This window comes from Sciurus vulgaris (assembly GCF_902686455.1).
Source record: "Sciurus vulgaris genome assembly, chromosome: 19".
NCBI lineage: Eukaryota > Metazoa > Chordata > Mammalia > Rodentia > Sciuridae > Sciurus > Sciurus vulgaris.
The window spans coordinates 29,041,929-29,062,559 of NC_136480.1; the positions used below are offsets into that span (position 1 = coordinate 29,041,929).

A 20,631-nucleotide genomic window follows, 5' to 3' on the forward strand; every position below is an offset into this window, starting at 1 on the left:
TGGATCAATTTTAAGTCTGATTCTATTTTCTACCATGATTTCACATATTTAATTAAAAACTTCAAAATATGTCCCTGCTAGTGTTAGATAACTGGACTTGGCTCACATAGGACACATTCTGACCTGATAAGAAAAATATTTAAAATCTGTAGCTATAAAAGGGGAGTCAAATTTTCCAAAAATTCCATCAATATTCTCTGACAGAGATTTTTAAGAAATGCTAATATTCTGGTCATTTTTAGCCCCTCTCAGTTGGTGACAGAGGTGATCAGATATTAAGAGAACAGAATGAAGTCTATCAAATTACATGAATGAGAATCTGCACTATTTTAGTGAGTAGAACAATTCTGGAGAGGTCATTCTCTGCAGAAAGGTGACCCTGTTTGGTATGCATGCTTCATCCTTTCACACACTATATCCCTTCTCTGCACATAATGAGACTGTTTTCACTTTATAGAAAAATGGAGCCTACAGCTCAGGCTCATGGAATTCTCAAGGTCACAGTTGAATTAAATGAAGCATCATATGGGCACATTAAAGCCATCTGACTTCAGAGTGTGTATTTCTTAGCATTTTCTTTATTAACATATTAACACAATTACATGTGTTTGTAAATGAACCAGAATAAAGTTAATACAAATACAATGTCAATATGGATTGTCTAAACCATTGAGACAGTTTGCTTTGGGGGGGGGGTTCTTATCAAATGCAACCCCCATACTTTTAATTTACCAAAAATTACACTGTTCTTACTATATTCCTTTCATGTTATCAAGACGATGGACAGAAAGAAAATAAGAAATCACCCTTTGAGAAAGACATCACCATGAACAACTCAAAGTCATAACATGGAAATAGTTTCTATAATATATGACAATTTTTAATGCACAGGAAAATGTTTTGTATTTAGAGACACAGATAATAAGTAATTATTGGCAAATGATGGGAAAAGAGAGAGGGAGGGATGACTTCCAGAAGAGTACCAGAGAATCATGAATATTGAGGGGGAAATGAGGCATTTGAGTAGGTCCCCTATTTTCCTTATGGACACAGTGTTGGCTGAGAAGGATAAAAATTAATATTTTTGATAATGAATTTTTCTTCTAAGACATGTACGCATGATTCCTTACCCCAAAAGATGAGGAAAAACAAGAAACTGAATTGTATTATACACATAAGAAACATCTTTTACTCTGAACTTGGAATTGGGATCTTGGCCAACACCATCCTTTTTCTATTCCATCTCCTCAAGCTCCTCTTTGACAAAAGAATCAAGAACACTGACTTGATCATTTGTCTCTTGGCCCTAATCCACCTACTGATGCTGCTCACCATGGGGTTCATAGCTACAGACATTCTTACATCTCAGCAGGGTCTTTGGGATGACATCACATGTAAATCAGTTTTCTACTTGTACAGGTTGATGAGGGGCCTCTCCATTTCAACCACCTGCCTGCTGAGCATCCTCCAGGCCATCACTCTCAGTCCAAGAAACTCCTGTTTGGCAAAATTCAAACCTAAATTCCCACATCATACCCTGAGATCTCTTCTTTTCCTGTGGGTCTTCTATATGTCATTTAGTGCTCACTTCTCCATCTCCACAGTTGACAAGTTCAATGTGACCTCACAAGGACTTATATTTCTCAGTGATTCCTGCACTGTCTTACCCATGGGCTACTTCCTTAGCCATTTATTTTCCACACTGGGTATATTTTGAGATGTCTTTCTTATAGGACTTATGGCACTTTTGTGTGGGTATATGGTGATTCTCTTGTGCAAGCATAAAAGGGAGTGCCAGCACCTTCACAGCATCACCCTATCTCCAAAAGCCTCCCCAGAACAGAGGGCCACCAGAACCATCCTGACTGATGAGTTTCTTCATGCTCATGTACTGTTTGGACTGCATCTTCTTCTACTTCAGAACAATGCAGAACAAAGGTACTGTTTTTCATTCTATCTCAATGATGGTGGCCAATGGCTATGTCACAATCAGTCCTTTCATTTTCATTTGTAGTGCAAAGCAATGTAGTAACTTTTTGAAAAACTTTTGGGGAAGGACAGTAAAAGTGTTATCATTGTGTGATGGATAAATTCTCTTAAGGAGTTACAGTTCAGCTTTGCAACTTTTAATCATGGTGTTATGTATATGCTATTTTGTATATCGTATAACCTCTCCTGTATGAATTGATAATATGGAGTTTTAAAAATGATTACTTTGAAATTTGTGAATGAAAAGTACAATCCTGGTAAATATCCATATGCCTCTGAGATATTTCTGATTTTTGTGTGAAAGGGACCCCTGAGATTTGAGTCTCACATTCATTGTCAAATTAGTCCATATATTTGTAGACATATGAGAGATCAGAGCAGCTATTAATAAGTCAATATTCTCAGTATCCTCCATTATGCCTAATAGATTGTAAACATCTATTATCATGAATTGCCATCTCATCTGTCAATTGTACTTTTATCAATATAACAAATACTGAATATAGAGACTCAACATATTTAAACACCACCGTTTATCATGGTACCATTATTTATAATAGGCAATGATGGAAGCATTTTGATGTCTGCAAGCACATAAATGTATAGACAACATGTGTTTGGGATACACCACGGAATACCACTCAACATTAAATAGAAAGGAGATTCTGATGCATATGTAACCACAGATAAATCTGGAAGAAATTATGTCCAGTGAAATGTCAGTCACAGAATTCTCAACATTGTATAAATCTACACATGGTAACTGGAACTTAGGGTAGCACAATTTGTACAGAGAAAATATAAATTGGTATTTGCCAGAAGTTGAGGAATCACTGTAGGGGAAAACAGTTGTTTGATGGATGCAGAGATAATTTAGGCAGAAAAAGGCTGGATATGGGGGAGATTATACATGCATACAAATGGGAATGTGCTTAATGCTGTTGACCTGTACTCTTAAACAAGGATTAAAGGTAAGTCTTATCTTGTGTACATAATCATAATAAAATTTCAATGAACTTAGAGCCAGTTGTGGGAGAAAAATCTCTCTGAAAATACAAAGAAAATTGAAAAATTCTGAAAATGTGAAAATATAATTTTTCCAATCATTGGAAAACATTTTAGCAAATTGTGCCAAGTAAACAAGATGCAGGGCCACACTCCTAATCCTAGCACCTGTAATCCTGTAGGATGATCACAAGTCCAAAGTCAGCCTCAGCAACTTAGTGAGAACCTAAGCAAATTAGCCAGACTTTGTCTCTAAATAAAGTATAAAAGTGTTGGGGATGTGCTCAGTGGTTAAGCACCCCTGGATTCAATGCCTGCAACCCAATAAAATAAAAGTAATCCTGCATGCTAACTACCTTAATGAAGTTTATAAAATTAGGTCAAAACACTAAATTAAAGCAGTACCTGGAAAATTAAGAGTCTTGATAACACTTCAAGTCATGAAAATTACAGACTCATTGTAATGGTTAATATGAATTGTCAACCTGATTGGATTAAGACATTCCAATGAGTAATAGTACTCTCGGTCTGTCCATGAGGGCATGTCTAGGAATGACTGAAATGAGGGATAGTGAACCCAAGTGGAACCCCTCCCTAAGTGTGGGCAGCACTGCCCAATAGGATGGAATAACAGTGGGAAGAAAAAGGAAGCAGATGCAGATGGAAGCTCATTTCTTCTTGATCAGGTACTTGATCATTGTGTCAATTGTCTGAGGATATTGAACACTCAGTTCTTCACTCTTCCAAATTGAACTCTGCCAGTGATTCTCCAGGTAGTTTCTAGAAGCCTTGGACTTGGACTAGGGTAGCATTGTTGATCTTTCTTGTTTTGGGGCTTCTGCATCTTGGACTGCACTGCTGCTGGTTCTTCCAGTTCTCCAGCTGCAGGTGACCATTTTGGACTATCCAGCTTCTGGTCTTCTAAGCCAATCTAATAAGCTTCCTTTTATAATCATACTTCCTGTTGATTCTGTTTCTCTAGAGAGCCTGACTTTTGCACTCACAAAAGTCTTTAAATTAGAAAAAGGAACAAATAAAAATAATGCCAACTTCTTTCCTTTTTAACCTGGAGTACTAGGTTTATTTGAGACTGTTTACTTGTTTATTTAGATGTTCATGAAAGTAGAGTGTATCTTGACATATTATATATACATGCATATAACTTATTCTAATTATAATCCCATTCTTGTGGTTGGACACAATGTGGTTTGACTGGTTGTGCATTTATATATGAACACAAAAGATATGTCTGATTCTTTTTACTGTCTTTTCTATTTCCACTCCCCTTCCTTCCTCCTTTTTTTAATCTGATGAACTTCTATTCTTCCCTGCCCATCCCGTTAGTGTTTGTTAGTATTCACATTTCAGAGAGAACATTTGGCCTTTGGTTTCTTGGGATTGACTCATTTCACTTAGTATGATATTCTCCAGTTCCTTTCATTTACTAGTGAATACCATCATTTCATTCTTCTTTATGGCTGAGTACAATATTGTGTATATATACCACATATTTAATCCATTCATCTGTTGAATGGCACCTAGGTTGATTCCATAGTTTAGCTAATGTGAATTGAGTGGATATGAACATTGATGTGGCTGCATCTCTGTAGTATGCCAATTTTAAACCTTTGGGTATATACTGAAGAGTGGAATAACTGGATCACCTGGTGTTTCCATTTTGTTTTCTGAGGAATCTCCATATTTCTTTCAGAGTAGCTGAACCAACATCAAGCTCCACTAACAATGTATTTGTGAACCTTTTTCTCCACACCTTTGCCAATATTTATTGTTATATGTGTTCTTGATAATGGCCATTCTGATTGGAGTAAGATGAAATTTCAATTTAGATTTGGTTTGCCATTATGTAATTGCTTTTCATTTATTTGTTGACCACTTGTATTTTTTCTTCTGTGAAGTGCCTGTACACTTCCTCTGCCCATTTATTGATTGGGTTATTTGTTCTTTCAGTGTTCAGTGTTTGAGATTGTTTTATATCCTTGAAATTAATGGTTTATCGCAGATGTAGGTTTCAAAAATGTTCTCCAATTCTGTGACTCTCTCTTCATGTTATTGTTTTTTTCCTTTATTGTGAAGAAACTTTTTAGTTTGATACCTCATCCCATCTAATGATTCTTGATTTACCTCTTGCACTGTAGGAGTCTTGTAGAGTAAGTCACATCTTAAGCTGTTATGATGGAGAGCTGGGCCTCCATTTTCTCCCAGCAGGCTCGGGAAAATAATTTAAATTTTGAAATAGGTAACAGTGTTCATATGTGAATATATCAAGAGAAAAATTTAGGAACATGTGACAAAACCAAACTACTTATAAGCAACCACCTACTGATATCACAGTTCTAGTATGGCTCTGATAATTTTCTATTTACAATGATGATCTGCATAAATAATATGAAGTCAAGGAAGTAGTCGGAATAGGTAGGTTGTGGAAAGATTATCTCCTGTATACCTTCTAGATGTTGTAATAATCAGAATATGCACAGCAACACGTCAATTATGTACTCTGTCTAAATATTTGACATGAAAGAATCTACATATCATGAGTAGAACAGAATGAGAAATGGAGGGAAAAAGAAGGAAACAGAAATATCCAGCTGAGATACAGAATGAAAATACAAAGACACACTTGACAAAATATGATGTCCAGGTTAGAAGGGAACCTCAAACAATGTGCATCATTTCTAGTAATATCATGTCATTAGAAAAACAATTTTAAACCACAATAAGATACCACTAAACAGACACTTGATTGTTGCCTTTCTGATTGATTTGGTGGTCATGTTACTAAACATTTAATGTATTAAGGCACACCAAAACAGAACAGCATCAAATGCTGGTAAGTATGCAGAGGACAGGAATCCTCATTGATGTATGGGATGCCAAATGACACAGGCTTTGTGAATACAGCATTTTAATTTCTTACCCTCAAGAGTAGTCACCTACAAGATTGAGATATCAAACCTAAATGTTTTGCCCAAATTGTGTTTGAAAGTGTTTAGAGCATCTTCATGATAGTGTAAATTGAAAAAAATATAAGTTGGAAGGAATAAAACTGTACTTCAGAAAAGAAATGGACAAGCAAATACCATGCTTCCATACAAGAAATTTCCAGGGTAGTCACTGATGAGTTTAACAAAGAAATAAAACCGAAATGCAACTTGGCATCCTGATCAGGAAACAATGTGGAGTAGAAAATAGGTAAGTGATAGAACAGTTTTGGTAAGTAGGAAGAAAAGGAAGTCAGATCACATGCCTCTACGGAAACACTGATTTAACAATTTATGAACCAAACACTTTTACGATAATACAGAATCCACTTAAGAAATTTCACTACTCCAGAAGAACAAACACCAAGAATAATATTACTGAATGGTGCCAAAAGGGCAATTTAAATTTATTCAGTTTAGGCACCATTCCACAAGGCAAGATAGCACATCTCTGACAGACATCAAGTCAGAACCACTTTCTCCTGTGTGGAGAACAGACAGTGGAGTGTGAGGGGTAGTTTCTGTATCAACTCTCACAGATCACAGATGGTTCTTGGATGAACTGGACAACAGAGGACAGTTAAGAACAAGGATGGAGGTTTCAAGATGGTGGCCTAGAGGGTGGCTGCATTTCATGTTGCTCCAGGACTCAGGATTCAAAAGAGGAGAAATTGAGAGACTTGGGACCAACTCAAAGCATCCAGGTGAGGTCTCCCATTGGGGAGGCGTCCCAGATGGGGTGATAGTCCCGGAATGCAGGGAACTTTGTGAAGTAGAGCTGCCCGGCGAGACACGCCTCCCCCCGCTGGAGCAGTAAACTCAGACACTGGGAGCATTGTAGAGGAGGCTGTTCAGCACAGCGCTGGGACTTAAGCTACCACTGGGGCTCCGGGGAGCAGCCCAGAGGAGGGGCTGCAAGGAGAGCTGTTTTGGACTCAGAGGGACCACTTTCTGACACCGGGGCCGCGTGGAGGAGGAGGAGGAGGAGGTGCAGTGTGACGAGGTGCTTGGACTTGGAGTGATGCGCCAGAGCTACAGGTGGTTGCCAGAGGAGGAGCTGCTCGGTGAGCTGTTTGGACTTGGAGGGACCATTCCTGAACACCAGGGCCTGCCCTGAGGAGGAGGAGGAGAAGCATGGCTTGCTTGGATTGGAGTGACTATACCAGAGCTACAGGCGGTTGCCGGAAGAGGAGCGGCGTTGGCAAGCTGTTTGGACTCAAAGCGACCTTTCCTGAACACCAGGGCCTGCCCGGAGGAGGAGGAGGGTCCTTGGACTTGCAGTGACTGTGTTGGAGCTCCAGGAGGCTGCTCAGAGGAGGGAAGCGAGTGGTGAGTTGTTTGGACTTAAAGCGACCACTCCTGAACACCGGGGGGCTGCCTGGAGGAGGAGCATGGTGGGTCACTTGGTCTCCAGTGGCCAGACCAGAGCTCCGGGCGGCTGCCAGAGGAGGAGAGCAGCGGGTCACGTGGACTCAGAGTGACTCAGAGTGGCTCACAGTGATCACTCCTGAACACCCGGGGGGCTACCTGGAAGAGGAGAGGAACGGGGCGGGTCACTTGACTCGGAGTGATTGCCCAGGGCTACGGGTGGTTGGTGGGAGGGAGGAGGCTCTCAGTGAGTTGCTTGGACTCCTAGTGACCACACCGGAACACCGGGCGGCTGTCTGGAGGAAGAGGCATGCGGCGGGTCTCTGGGGACTCAGAGTGGTTGTATGGGGCCCCAGGTGGCTGCTCAGAGGAGGGGGCCGCATAGCCAAGCGATTAGGTGCAGAGCAGGGTCCCAGGACCTAGGAGTCTTCTTGGTGGAAGAGCCGCACAGAGACAAGCTTAGGGGCGGAGCAAAGGTTCCAGGACTGCGGGCAGACTTTCTGAGGAAAGGCAGACAAAGGAGACTCTCTGCGAAGGTTGAGGCTCCCAGGACCAGGGAGTAGGTCAGGTATCCTGGGAACATTGCAGAGGAAGGCAGCCCAGCCCAGGCAGTAGTGTAGATTGACAGGAACCTCTAGGACGGGAACTGACCAGCGAGACCTCCCCACCTGGTGAGTCTTCCCTGCGGGTGAGGGTTTTCCACAAGGATGGTAAAACCAGAGGACACAGGCCCAAACAGGCCTTGCCTCAGCCCGCAGCCTAGTTACCTTTTGGATGACCATGGTCCAACAAGGGAGACTCCTCTGCCCACTAGCAGGGAATATATACCACCTGAAGGCCCACCACCCCTAGAGAGGCAGCTTCCTTGTGCAGCACCGCACTATCAACTGCCTCCAAGACTTCAGCCTACTGAAGGCTAAGAGGAGATATCCTAGAAATCTTCAGGGATATTATATGTCAATAGAGGAAATCTGCAATAGCTCAGCGGTCAACTGATACCTAAACAACATGAGAAAAAAAGGGAAGAATATGCCCCAAACAATCTAGATGTTACATCAATAAAACCCAATGAAAGCATGGCAGAAGAAATGACAGAAAAGGAGTTCAGAATGTACATAATTAAATGATCAGGGAAGCAAACGATGAGCTGAAAGAGCAAATGCAGGCATTGAACGGTGCCTCACCAATCAACAGTTAAAAGAGCAAATACAGGAAGCAAAAGATCATTTCAATAAGGAGATAGAGATATTGAAAAAAAAACACACAGAATCCTTGAAATGAAGGAACAATAAACCAAATTAAGAACTCCATAGAAGCATATCCAATAGGATAGAACGCCTGGAAGACAGAACCGCAGACATTGAAGACAAAATGTTTAACCTGAAAACAAAGTTGAACAAACAGAGAAGATGGTAAGAAAATCATGAACAGAATCTACAAGAACTATGGGATATCATGAAAAGGCCAAATTTAAGAATTATTGGGATTGAGGAAGGCTTAGAGAAACAAACCAAAGGGATGAACAATCTATTCAACAAAATAATATCAGAAAATTTCCCAATTCTGAAGAATGAAAAGGAAAATCAAGTTCAAGAGGCTTATAGGACTCCAAATACACAAAATTACAACAGTCCCACACCAGGCACGTTATAATGAAAATACCTAACATACAAAATAAAGACAGAATTTAAAGGCTGTGAGAGAAAAGAACGAAATTACATTCAGGGGGAAACCAATACAGATATCAGCAGATTTTTCAATCCAGACCCTAAAAGCTAGGAAGGCCTGGAACAATATTTTTCAAGCTCTGAAAGAAAATGGATGCCAACCAAGAATCTTATACCCAGCAAAACTTACCTTCAAATTTGACGATGAAATAAAATCCTTCATGATAAACAAAAGCTAAATAAATTACAAAAACAAAGCCGCATTACAGACATTCTCAGCAAAATATTCCATGAGGAAGAGATGAAAAACAAAGAAGCAAATCAGCAAAGGGAGGAATTATCCCAAAGGAATTGTCAAATAAAGGAGGAACCAAGTCGTGTCAAATAAATAAATAAATAAATAAATAAATGTAATTTAAAAATGAACCAAATGACTGGGAAACCAAAACATATCTCAATAATAACCCTGAATGTTAATGGCCTGAATTCATCAATCAAAAGACATAGACTGGCAGATTGGATTAAAAAGAAAGATCCAACAATATGTTGCCTGCAAGAGACTCACCTCATAGAAAAAGATACTCATAAACTAAAGGTGAAAGGATGGGGAGAAACATACCATGAACATGGCTCAGCAAAAAAGCTGGTGTATCCATCTTCATTTCAGATAGTGTGGACTTCAAGCAAAGTTAGAAGGATAAAGAAGGAGATTTCATACTGCTTAAGGGAAGCATAAATCAGCAAGATATAACATCATAACATCTATGCCCCAAACAGTGGCTATCCATGTATGGTCAAACAATCCTTCTCATTTCAGAAAACCACATAAACCATAACACAATAATACTAGTGATTTAACAAACCTCTCTCACCACTGGACAGATCCTCCAAACAAAATTGAACCATAGATCTCAATAACAAAATCAATAATTAAGACTTAACGGACATTATAGAATATACCATCCAACCAAGAGCAAATACACTTTCTTCTCAGCAGCACATGGATCCTTCTCTAAAATAGACCATATATTATGCCACAAAGCTAATGTTAGCAATACAAGAGGATAGAGAAAATACCTTGTATTCTATCAGATCATAATAGATTGAAGGTAGAAATAAATGAAGAGGGAAAAACAGAAACTATTTCAACACCTGGAGATTAAAACAATATGCTATTATATGATGAATGGATAACAGAAGATATTAGGAAGAAAATTGAAAAAATTCTTAGAGGTAAATGAGAACAAAGAACATCATATCAAAATCTCTGGGACACTATGAAAGCAGTACTTAGAGGGAAATTCATTTCATGGAGTGCATTAATAAAAGAAGTAAAACTCACAAATAAACAACCTAACACTATAGCTCAAAACCCTACAAAAAGGAGAACAGACCAGCACCAAAAGTAGTAGACAGACAGGAAATAGTTAAAATCAGAGCTGAAATCAATGAAATTGAAACAAGGAAACAATCGGAAAAATTAACAAATAAATAGTTGGTTCTTTGAAAAAATAAACAAAATTGATAAACCCTTAGCCATGCTAACAAAGAGAAAAAGGGAGAAAACTCAAATTACTAAAATTCGGAATGAACAAGAAATATCACAACAGACACGAGTGAAATACAAAACATAATTAGAAGCTATTTTGAAAATCTATACTCCAACAAAACAGAAAACCTCGAAGACATCAACAAGTTTCTAGAGACATATGAATTGCCGAAACTGAATGAGGAAGATATACACAACTTAAATAAATCAATTTCAAGCAAAGAAATAGAAGAGGTCATCAAAAGCCTATCAACAAAGAAAAGTCCGGGACCAGATGGGTTCTCAGCCAAGTTCTACAAAACCTTAAAGGAGAGCTCATTCCAATACTTCTCAAAGTATTCCATAAAAATAGAGAGGAGGGAACCCTCCCAAACTCATTCTATGAAGCCAAAATCACCCTGATACCTAAACCAGACAGAGACACATCGAGGAAAGAAAATTTCAGACCAATATCCTTAATGAACATCGACGCAAAAATTCTCAACAAAATTTTAGCAAATCGCATACAAAAACATATTGAAAATATAGTGCACCATTTCAAGTGGGTTTCATCCCAGGGGTGCAAGGTGGTTCAACATCAGGAAATCAATAAATGTAATTCACCATATCAATAGACTTAAAGTCAAGAATCACATGATTATTTCAATCTATGTAGAAAAAGCATTTGATAAAATACAGCATCACTTCATGCTCAAAACACTAGAAAAAATAGGGATAGTGGGATCATTCCTTAACATTGTAAAGGCCATCTATGCTAAGCCCAGGCTAATATCATTCTATATGGTGAAAAACTGAAAGCATTCCCCCAGAAAACTGGAACAAGGCAGGGATGCCCTCTTTCACCACTTCTATTCAATATCGTCCTTGAAACTCTAGCCAGAGCAATTAGACAGACCAAAGAAATTAAAGGGATAGGAATAGGAAAAGAAGAACTCAAGCTATCCCTATATGCTGATGATATGATTATATACTTAGAGGAACCAGAAAATTCCACCAGAAAATTTTTAGAACTCATAAGTGAATTCAGTAAAGTAGCGGGATATAAGATCAATGCACATAAATCTAATGCATTTTTATACATAAGTGATGAGTCTTTGGAAAGAATAATCAGGAAAACTACCCCATTCACAATAGCCTCGAGAAAAATAAAATACTGGGAATCAATCTCACAAAAGAGGTGAAAGACCTCTTCAATGGGAACTACAGTACACTAAAGAAAGAAATTAAAGAAAACCTTAGAAGATGGAAAGATCTCCCATGTTCTTGGATAGGCAGAATTAATATTGTCAAAATGGCCATACTACCTAAAGTGCTATACATATTCAATGCATTTCCAATTAAAATCTCAATGACGTACCTTACAGAATAGAGCAAGCAATTATGAAATTCATCTGGAAGAATAAAAAACCCAGAATAGCTACAGCAATCCTTAGCAGGAAGAGTGAAACAGGGGGTATCAGAATACCAGATCTTCAACTCTACTACAAAGCAATAGTAACAAAAATGACATGGTATTGGCACCAAAATAGACAGGTAGATCAATGGTACAGAATAGAGTACATGGACACAAACCCAAATAAATACAATTTTCTCATACTAGACAAAGAGGCCAAAAATATGCAATGGAGAAAAGATAGCCTCTTCAAGAAATGGTGCTGGGAGAATTGGAAATGCATGTGCAATAGAATGAAACTAAACCCATATCTCTCACCATGCATGAGACTAAACTCAAAATGGATTAAGGACCTCAGAATCATACCAGAGACCCTGCAAATTATAGAAGAAAAAGTAGGTCCAGATCTGCAACATGTCGGCTTAGGACCAGACTTCCTCAACAGGACTCCCATAGCACAATAAATAAAAGCAAGAATCAATAACTGGGATAGATTCAAACTAAAAAGCTTTCTCTCAGCAAAGAAACTATCATCAATGTGAAGAAAGTCCCTACAGAGTGGGAGAAAATCTTTGCCAATCATACTTCAGATAGAGCACTAATCTCCAGAATCTATAAAAAACTCAAAAAACTCTACACCAAGAATGCAAATAATCCAGTCAACAAATGGGCTAAGGAAATGAATAGACACTTCACAGCAGAAGATCTACAAGCAATCAACAAACATATGGAAAAATGTTCAACATGTCTAGTAATAAGAAAAATGCAAATCAAACCACCGTAAGATTACATCTCACCCCAATTAGAATGGCGAATATCAAGAATACAAGCAACAACAAGTGTTGGCGAGGATGTGGGAAAAAGGTATACTCATACATTTCTGGTGGGGCTGCAAATTAGTGCAGCCACTCTGGAAAGCAGTGTGGAGATTCCTTAGAAAACTTGGAATGCAACCACCATTTGACACAGCTATCTCACTCCTTGGTCTATACCCAAAGGACTTAAAATCAGCATACTAGAGAGATACAGCCACATCAATGTTCATAGCTGCTCAATTCACAATAGCCAGATTGTGGAACCAACCTAGATGCCCTTCAATTGATGAATGGATAAAGAAACTGTGGTATATATATACAATGGAATATTACTCAGCTATAAAAAATGATAAAATTATGGCATTTGCAGGCAAATGGATGATATTGGAGAATATCATGCTAAGTGAGATAAGCCAATCACAAAAAAAAGGTCAAATGATATCACTAATAAGTAGATGAGGACACATAAAGGGGGGAGGGAATGGTTAGTGTTAGGGTTAGAGTTAGGGTTAGGGAGGGGGAGCAAGAATGGAGGAAGGAAAGATTGTATAGAGGGAGAAGAGGGGTGGGAAGGGTGGGGGGAAGGGAAAAAATAACAGAGTGAATCAAACAACATTACCCTATGTATATTTATGATTACACAAATGGTATCCCTTTAAGCCATGTACAAACAGAGAAACAACATGTATCCCATTTGTTTACAATAAAAAAAATGCAAAAAAAAAAAAGATTAATATATGATCTTCATGCCGTAAGGTCGGGACCTTAACCTGGAAGTGAATGGAAAATTTGGCTTTGAACTTCCTAACAAAAAAGCAAAAGGAATTCATGATCAGCTGTAAGATATGGATGAGAAGTCAATTTGGAAGTCTACACAGACGTGAGAGTTGAGGACCCCGATGCTCCTCTTTGCTGGGATGTGTACCATCTGGAGGGCAGATGTGGATCTGTGCCTTTTTGGGTACAGCGAGAGGTGAGCACAGGTGTGTCATGTTTCCAATGGGAGATTGGAGTGGAATGTATCCTTCGTTCACTCCTTCCCTGTCATGGTGACGCAGCCAGCCACGGAGAAGAGAATATCAAGAAAGCAGGGGGAGAGAAAGAGAGGGAAGCAGACCTATTGACAACATCTGGTGTATGAGGCAAGAAGAGATACTAACAAAAAAACACAGTGAAGAGTGAAATGCCTAGAAGGGAGAGCACAGGACCATGATGTCCCCCAAAACCAAGGAAGAACCTTCTCCAGGGTGCAAGCTCGAGCTTCAGTACCTCCCACAGTCCCACAACCAAACAGGGAGAGGACCAGAATTTGAGTCCAGTTCTTTTATTTTTTACTATTATTGTTTGTTCTATTTAGTTACACATGACAACAGCATGCATTTTGATTCATTGTATGCAAATGGAGTAGAGCTTTCCATTCCTCTGGTTGTGCACGATGTAGATTCACACCATTCATGAAATCATACATGTAATAGGGCACTGGTGTCTCTCTCATTCCACCATCTTTCCTTCCCTCTGTCCCCTCCCCTCCTCTCATTTCCTTCTACACAATCCAAAGTTCCTCCATTCTTCCCTTACCCGCCAGCTCTGCGCCCCTCCCACAGCAGCCAGGACCTGTGAGTTCAGTTCTTAATGCTAGAGAAAGCTGTGCTCTTAATCAATAGATCATGCTTCCTTCTGATGGGAGGGTAGTCACGCTTCACCACCTTCCAGCCTCTTATAGCTCAGGGTGAAGGTGACCTACAGTTTACTTATGGGAACAGTGATGATCATACAATGCTTTTATTTCAATATTGTGAGAAAAGCCACACGTACAAGAAAGTCCACAATGTACAAGAGTACGTGGCTCTGAGCTTTGAAGTTCCCGAATCTACAAATGCGACTTACATATTTATATTTACCTTTTGAATCCTGAGGTGTTAGTAGCAAGCTCAGTCCACAGAGCAGAAAAGGAGGCCCTGGCACCATCCCCATCCCCACTGCCCATCCCCAGCTCTATGGTCCCCAGAAAGCCTGAGGTCGGGGCCTCTACAACACTTTCACTTAACCTGTAAGCAAGATGGAATGAGATCGCAGCATTTGCCAAGATCCCTTGCAAACGCCCAAGGACAATCAATCTTTGTCAGGAAGGAAAATAATCTTATTCCTTCACCCCTTAAGCACCAGTTTAAGCAAAGCCCTCTTTGATGAAATAAAAGCAGTGATCTGAAAAAAAAAAAAAAAAAAAAAAAGACACAAAGGAGGGGTCCAGTTAAGATGGAGAAATAAGAATGTGATATTAACTTCATAGAATGAGGTTGGAAGGTTCTCTTTCCCTTCATGGAATAATTTGAGGAGGATTGGTGTTATTATTTTTGAAGGGCTGGTAGGACTCAGTTGAGAATCTGCCTTCTCCTGGAGTTTGTTTCTTGGTAGTCTTTTCATGGCATCTTCTAATGAATTGTTTGAAACTGATGTGTCTAAATTTTCTATGTCCTGTGATTCAATTTGGGCCAGTCCAAGTCTCTAGAAATCTGTCAGTGTCTTTAATATTTTTTTATTTTATTACAGTTAAAAATTATCAAAATAGTTTCTGATTATCATCTGTATTTCTGTAGTGCCACTTGTGATTCTTCCTTTTTCCATCATCAACTTTAGTAATTTTCCTATTCCTCTTCATTAGCTGGGATAAGGGTTCATCAATTTTGTGTTTTTTTTTTTTTTTCAAAGAACCAACTTTTACTTCAATTTTTTTATTTTTATTTTTTATTTTTGTTCAACTTCATTGATTTGGGCTTCTGATTTTAATGCTTTCCAGTCTTTAAAATGATTTGTTGTTGATTTATTCTATTTCCAGGTCTTGGGATTTTATCTTAGGTAATGGATTTGGTGACTTCTATTCTTTACCTGATGAAATCAGTGCTATAACTTTCTTCTTAGAACCACCTTCATAGTGTCTCAGCAATTTTTGAACATCTCACTAGTCTCATTTACCTCTAAGTATTTATAATTTCATTCTGATTTCTTCTTGCTATCCATTGGTCACTCAATAGCATATTAGTTAGCCTCAAAGAGTTAGAGTAGTTTCTAATTTTATTTATTTGTGACTTCCAATTTTATTCTATTATCATCTGAAAGAATGCAAGGTACTATCTCTATATTTTTTGTATTTTCTAAGAATTGCTGTTTGACCTAAGATCTGTGTATTTTGGAAGGGATCCATGTGTTCCTGAGAAGAAAGTGTATTCAGTCATTGATGGATGAATTATTCTATATGTATCTTTCAAGTCTAAATTATTAATGGCTACCACGTCTATTTCCTGCCACTCTGATATTTGACACAGCTCTGTTGGAGTAGAAGATCCGACACTTGACATGGTTCTGTTTGATCATCCTCCCTCTTGGGGGCCACAGGTGTGGCATGTCTCCATGTGTAGCTGCTTTTTAATATTAATAATCAATATATCATTAGAAACACTTATAGAAAAGCATTGGAAGGTTTTACTGTGTTGGGACACAAATACTGCAAAATAAAAATTTAGCAGTAATACCAAGATAAAATATATGAACATAACTATTCTAGATGTACTAAAGTTTAAAGGAGTCTGTGATTTCTCTAGTAAAATAATAGATGGATAAACAGATATTCCTCTGAGCTTGGATGCGGTGTTTAGACTTTGTGCTTTTCCTAGTTTCAATAGTTGATTCTAGAGATACTTTACATAATAAAAACATTTAGACTAGTCTAAATATAATTTGTGCTTTTCCTATACTTAGTCTAATTCTTTGAGAATCAGAATAAGATTGTATTCTGCTATTATATGAAATTAGAAGAGACTAAATACTAATTATCAGTTGATTTCTTTGCCCTTTAATAATATTAAAAGTTTCTCACTGTTAAACACTGGAGTTCATGGTAGGGGTGGTTTCTCAGAAAATCTAGTAACATGTTTGTTCTGAAGGTTAAAGGCTGGAAGATCATGGTGTCCTCAGTTTAGCTGGGAGACAAGTTTGTTTCAGTTTAACTGGGAGACAAGGTTGTTTTAATCTAGCTGGGAAATAAAATTGTTTTGGTCTGCACAGTCATACAGACAGAATGTGTCTTTGAGAAGAAGCATAGATTGCACTTTTGAAGGTTTTTCTTGTTTTTAAACTAATCAAAAATGATATAACCATTACTTAAGAAAAATATCTATAATAAGACAAGTAGAAAAATAAAGATTCAGATTCAGCCTCAGAACACTTGGTGTCTCTGTGTGCTGTTTCTCCACCATGTTGACACCTCCATCCACCTAGGACCCCCAATCTCTGCTAGTGCTGGACCCCAATAAATGGCATTTTTAGTTCTATAGTTTAGTTTCTGTTTGCAGAATCTACTATGTGGAGAGAGTTATGTGAAACTCAACAGTATTAGTTTCTTATGGTCTATTTGATCCTTGAATTTGAGAAGGGATTTTTTTTTTTTTTTGATGTACATACATGTTCCATTATTTGGGCATAATGATTTGTGATTTTTACATCCCATTGATATATCTATTATATATATATAATATATATATTATATATATTATATATATTATATATAATATATATTATATATAATTATTATTATATATAATTATATATATTATATATATATATTTGCCTTAAGCAGTATGAAATCTCCTACTTGTCCCTTCTGATTAACTTTATCTGGAAGTACACCTTATCTAATATGAGGATACAAATCACTGCTACTTGAGGAGATCTATGGGAATAACACATTATTTCCCAAACTTTTACCTTTACTCTGTTGATGTTTTTGTATATTATTTGGTCTTTTGGAGATAGCATATTGTTCGGTCATGGTTTTCAATCCAATATGCCAGTCTATGACTTCCGGTTGACCAGGTTAGGCCTTTTACATTCAATGTTGGAATTGAGAAATGACTTTTATTCCCCATCAATTTGATTTATTTCTGGTTTTCAATTGGAATTAATTTCTCCTTTGATTGACTCTTTTCTCTAGTGTGGTTTCCCCCTTGAACTGTTTTTATTCTATTGTTTTTTATTTCTTCTTCAAGAAATATTTTTTTAGAATTTTTTTTCATGCAGACTTTCTACCTGTCAATTCTTTTAACTGCTGTTTGTCATGAAAGGTTTATATTTCATCCTCAATTCTAAAAGTTAATTTTCTGGGTATTATATTTTTGTATGGCATCCATTTATTTCACAGTTTGGTAGATATTATTGCAAGATCTCCTATCTTTGATGGTCTGGATTGAGAAATCAGCTGAGATCCTGATATGTTTCCCTCTAACTGTTACCTGTGTTTTGTCTCTGGCAGCCTTTATAAGTCCATCCTTATTCTGTATGTTAGACATTTTCATAATAATGTGCACTTGTGTGGGTCTGTTCTACTTTTGAATATTTGGAGTCTGTAAGTATGCTGTGTTTGATTTTTCATTTCATTCTTAAGGTTTGAGAAATGTTCTGATATTATTTCAATGAAAAGACTGTGCATTCCTTTAGTTTATATCTTCAAGCCTTCATATATCTCAATAAATCTTTTTTTGGTCTTTTCATGATAGCCCATATTTCCTGGAAGTTCTTTCCATGTCTTTATAACATATTTTCTCCATGGTCAATTATTTTTCAAATTGATACATATTGTCTTTCATTGCCTAACTCTGTCTTTCAAATGGTATAACCTGGTATTGCCTTTTGGTGATGCTTTCTTGAACTTTTAATTTGGCTTAGTGATTCCTCCCTTTAGAGGATTTTTTCAAATTTTTAAAAAATCTGTTTCCCATTATGGAAGTGATCTTTCACTTCCTGTGTTTCCTCTCTGATTAATTCCTTACATTTTCCTGTAGCTCTCAGATTATTTTAACTATGTATATTCTGAATTCATTTTCTGACATTTTTTCCACTGTAGTGTTGATGGATTCTTTTACTGAAGTATCTTGGTTTGGGATGATTTGTCCCTTGCTTTTTAATGATTTTTTTTTCTTATCATCTGATTTATTGTGGAAATTATAGTCATTATATTACCCAAAGTAGAAAACTTAAAAAGTGAAGTAAAATAAAGAGGAATTCAAACATTCCAACATTTTCCTCATCCTGTTTTATGGTTTGGAAGTGAAGTGTTCCCAAAAACTCACGTGTGACACAACACAAGAGGGTTTAGAGAAAAAAAGTGAGTGGATTTTACGAGCCTTAATTCAATTAATTAATCCAGTGAATTAGTCCCCTGATAAGGAATTACTGAGTGGTAACTGAAGGCTGGTAAGCTGTGGCTGCAGGAGGTAGGACTTTAGGGGCATGGATTTGGGGTATGTTTTTTATCTGATGATAGGAGTCTCCATCTCACTTCTTCCTGATAATCATGTAAACCTTGTCTCTCTACAACACTGTTCTGCCATGATGTGCTATCCCATTCCAATCCCCAAGGATCAAAACCAGCTTTCTATGGAATAAGACCTCTGAACATCTGAGACCTCAAATAATTTTTTTCTTCTCTATATTGTCCTCATTTGGTCCTTTATTTACAGGAGAAAAAAGCTGCATGAAACACCACTATAAGTTGCCTTAGAAGAAAAGTCTTATTCAAAGAATGTTATGTCATCCCCTACCCTGTTAGCAGAAACAAATATGTCCACAGTTTTGATTTTGGATGCAAATCCATTTTGCGTATGTAATCTTCTGTATTTGAAGTTAAAAAGTTGACTGAGAAAACAGAGCAGAATATGCAACCTATTTACCTCATGGGTAAAATAGTGCAGGAATCATTAAGAAATATGAGCCCACATGAAGTCACAATGGACTTGTCAAATGCAGAGATTGAGAAGTGAGCACTGAGTGACATATGCAAAACCCACAGGTAAAAAAGCAATCTCAGGCTGTCCTGTGAAAATTTAGGTTTGAACTTTGCCAAACAGGAGCTTCTGGCTGAGGGTGATGGCCTGCAGGATGCTCAGCAGGTGGTAGAAATTGAGGAGCCCATCATCGACCTATACAAGAACAGAAAACTGATTTACCTGTGATGTCATCCCAAAGCCACTGCTAAGACAGAAACATGTTGGTACCTATGAATCCCATGATGAACATAATCAGTAGGTGTATTAAAGCCAAGTGTCAAATAATCAAGTCAGTATTCTTGAGCCTGTTGTCAAAGAGAACCTTGATGTGGAACAGGAAAAAAAAGGTGTTTGCCAACATCCCAATTCCAACACCAGAATAAAAGGTGTTTCTTAATATGGTGCAGCTTGTTTTTCTCATATTTTGGGGTAATGAATCATGGAATACATGTCTTAGTAGAAAAGTAAAAAATAGTCATTAATATTAATATTTAATTTCAATCTCTCAGTTAAAACTGTGGCTGTGAGAAAAATTTGTGAACCTGTCCCAGTGACCCATTTTCCCCTCTAATACTCATGTTCTCTGGTGCCTTGTGGAAGACATCCCTCTCTCTTTTTTTCCATTGTTGTCAAATCAGATTTGATTGGGTCTTTGTGCTGCAAGGATAACACACTGTTCCAATAAAAACAATCAGATTTAATACACTACAGCATAAAACCATCCTCAAAAACACTGGACCTTCCATGGAGGCAGACATAAATCACAGGGAAAGTAATATGGGCTGGACACTGTGGCACATGACTCTAATTTCAACAGTTTGGTTGACTGCAGCAGGAGGATTACATACTCATGGACAGCCTCAGCAACTTAGTGAGGCCCTAGTCACTCAGTGAAACCCTACTTCTAAATAAAAGAGGACTGTGACTGTACCTCAGTGGTTAAGCAGCCATTGATTCAATCTCTGGTACCAAAATAATAACAGTACTAATGATAATAATTGCAGAACTTCATACTTTGATTTGTT

The 20,631-nt window shown here is 37.8% G+C and overlaps 1 pseudogene across 1 annotated transcript; it reads left to right on the plus strand.

Moving 5' to 3' along the window:
* The first annotated feature begins 1,333 nt into the window (after positions 1 to 1,333).
* On the plus strand, positions 1,334 to 19,792 carry LOC306650220 (vomeronasal type-1 receptor 90-like; annotated as a pseudogene). The gene is made up of 3 exons: positions 1,334 to 1,938; positions 2,953 to 2,960; positions 19,668 to 19,792. The product of its transcript is annotated as a vomeronasal type-1 receptor 90-like (transcript).
* The last annotated feature ends 839 nt before the right edge of the window (positions 19,793 to 20,631 follow it).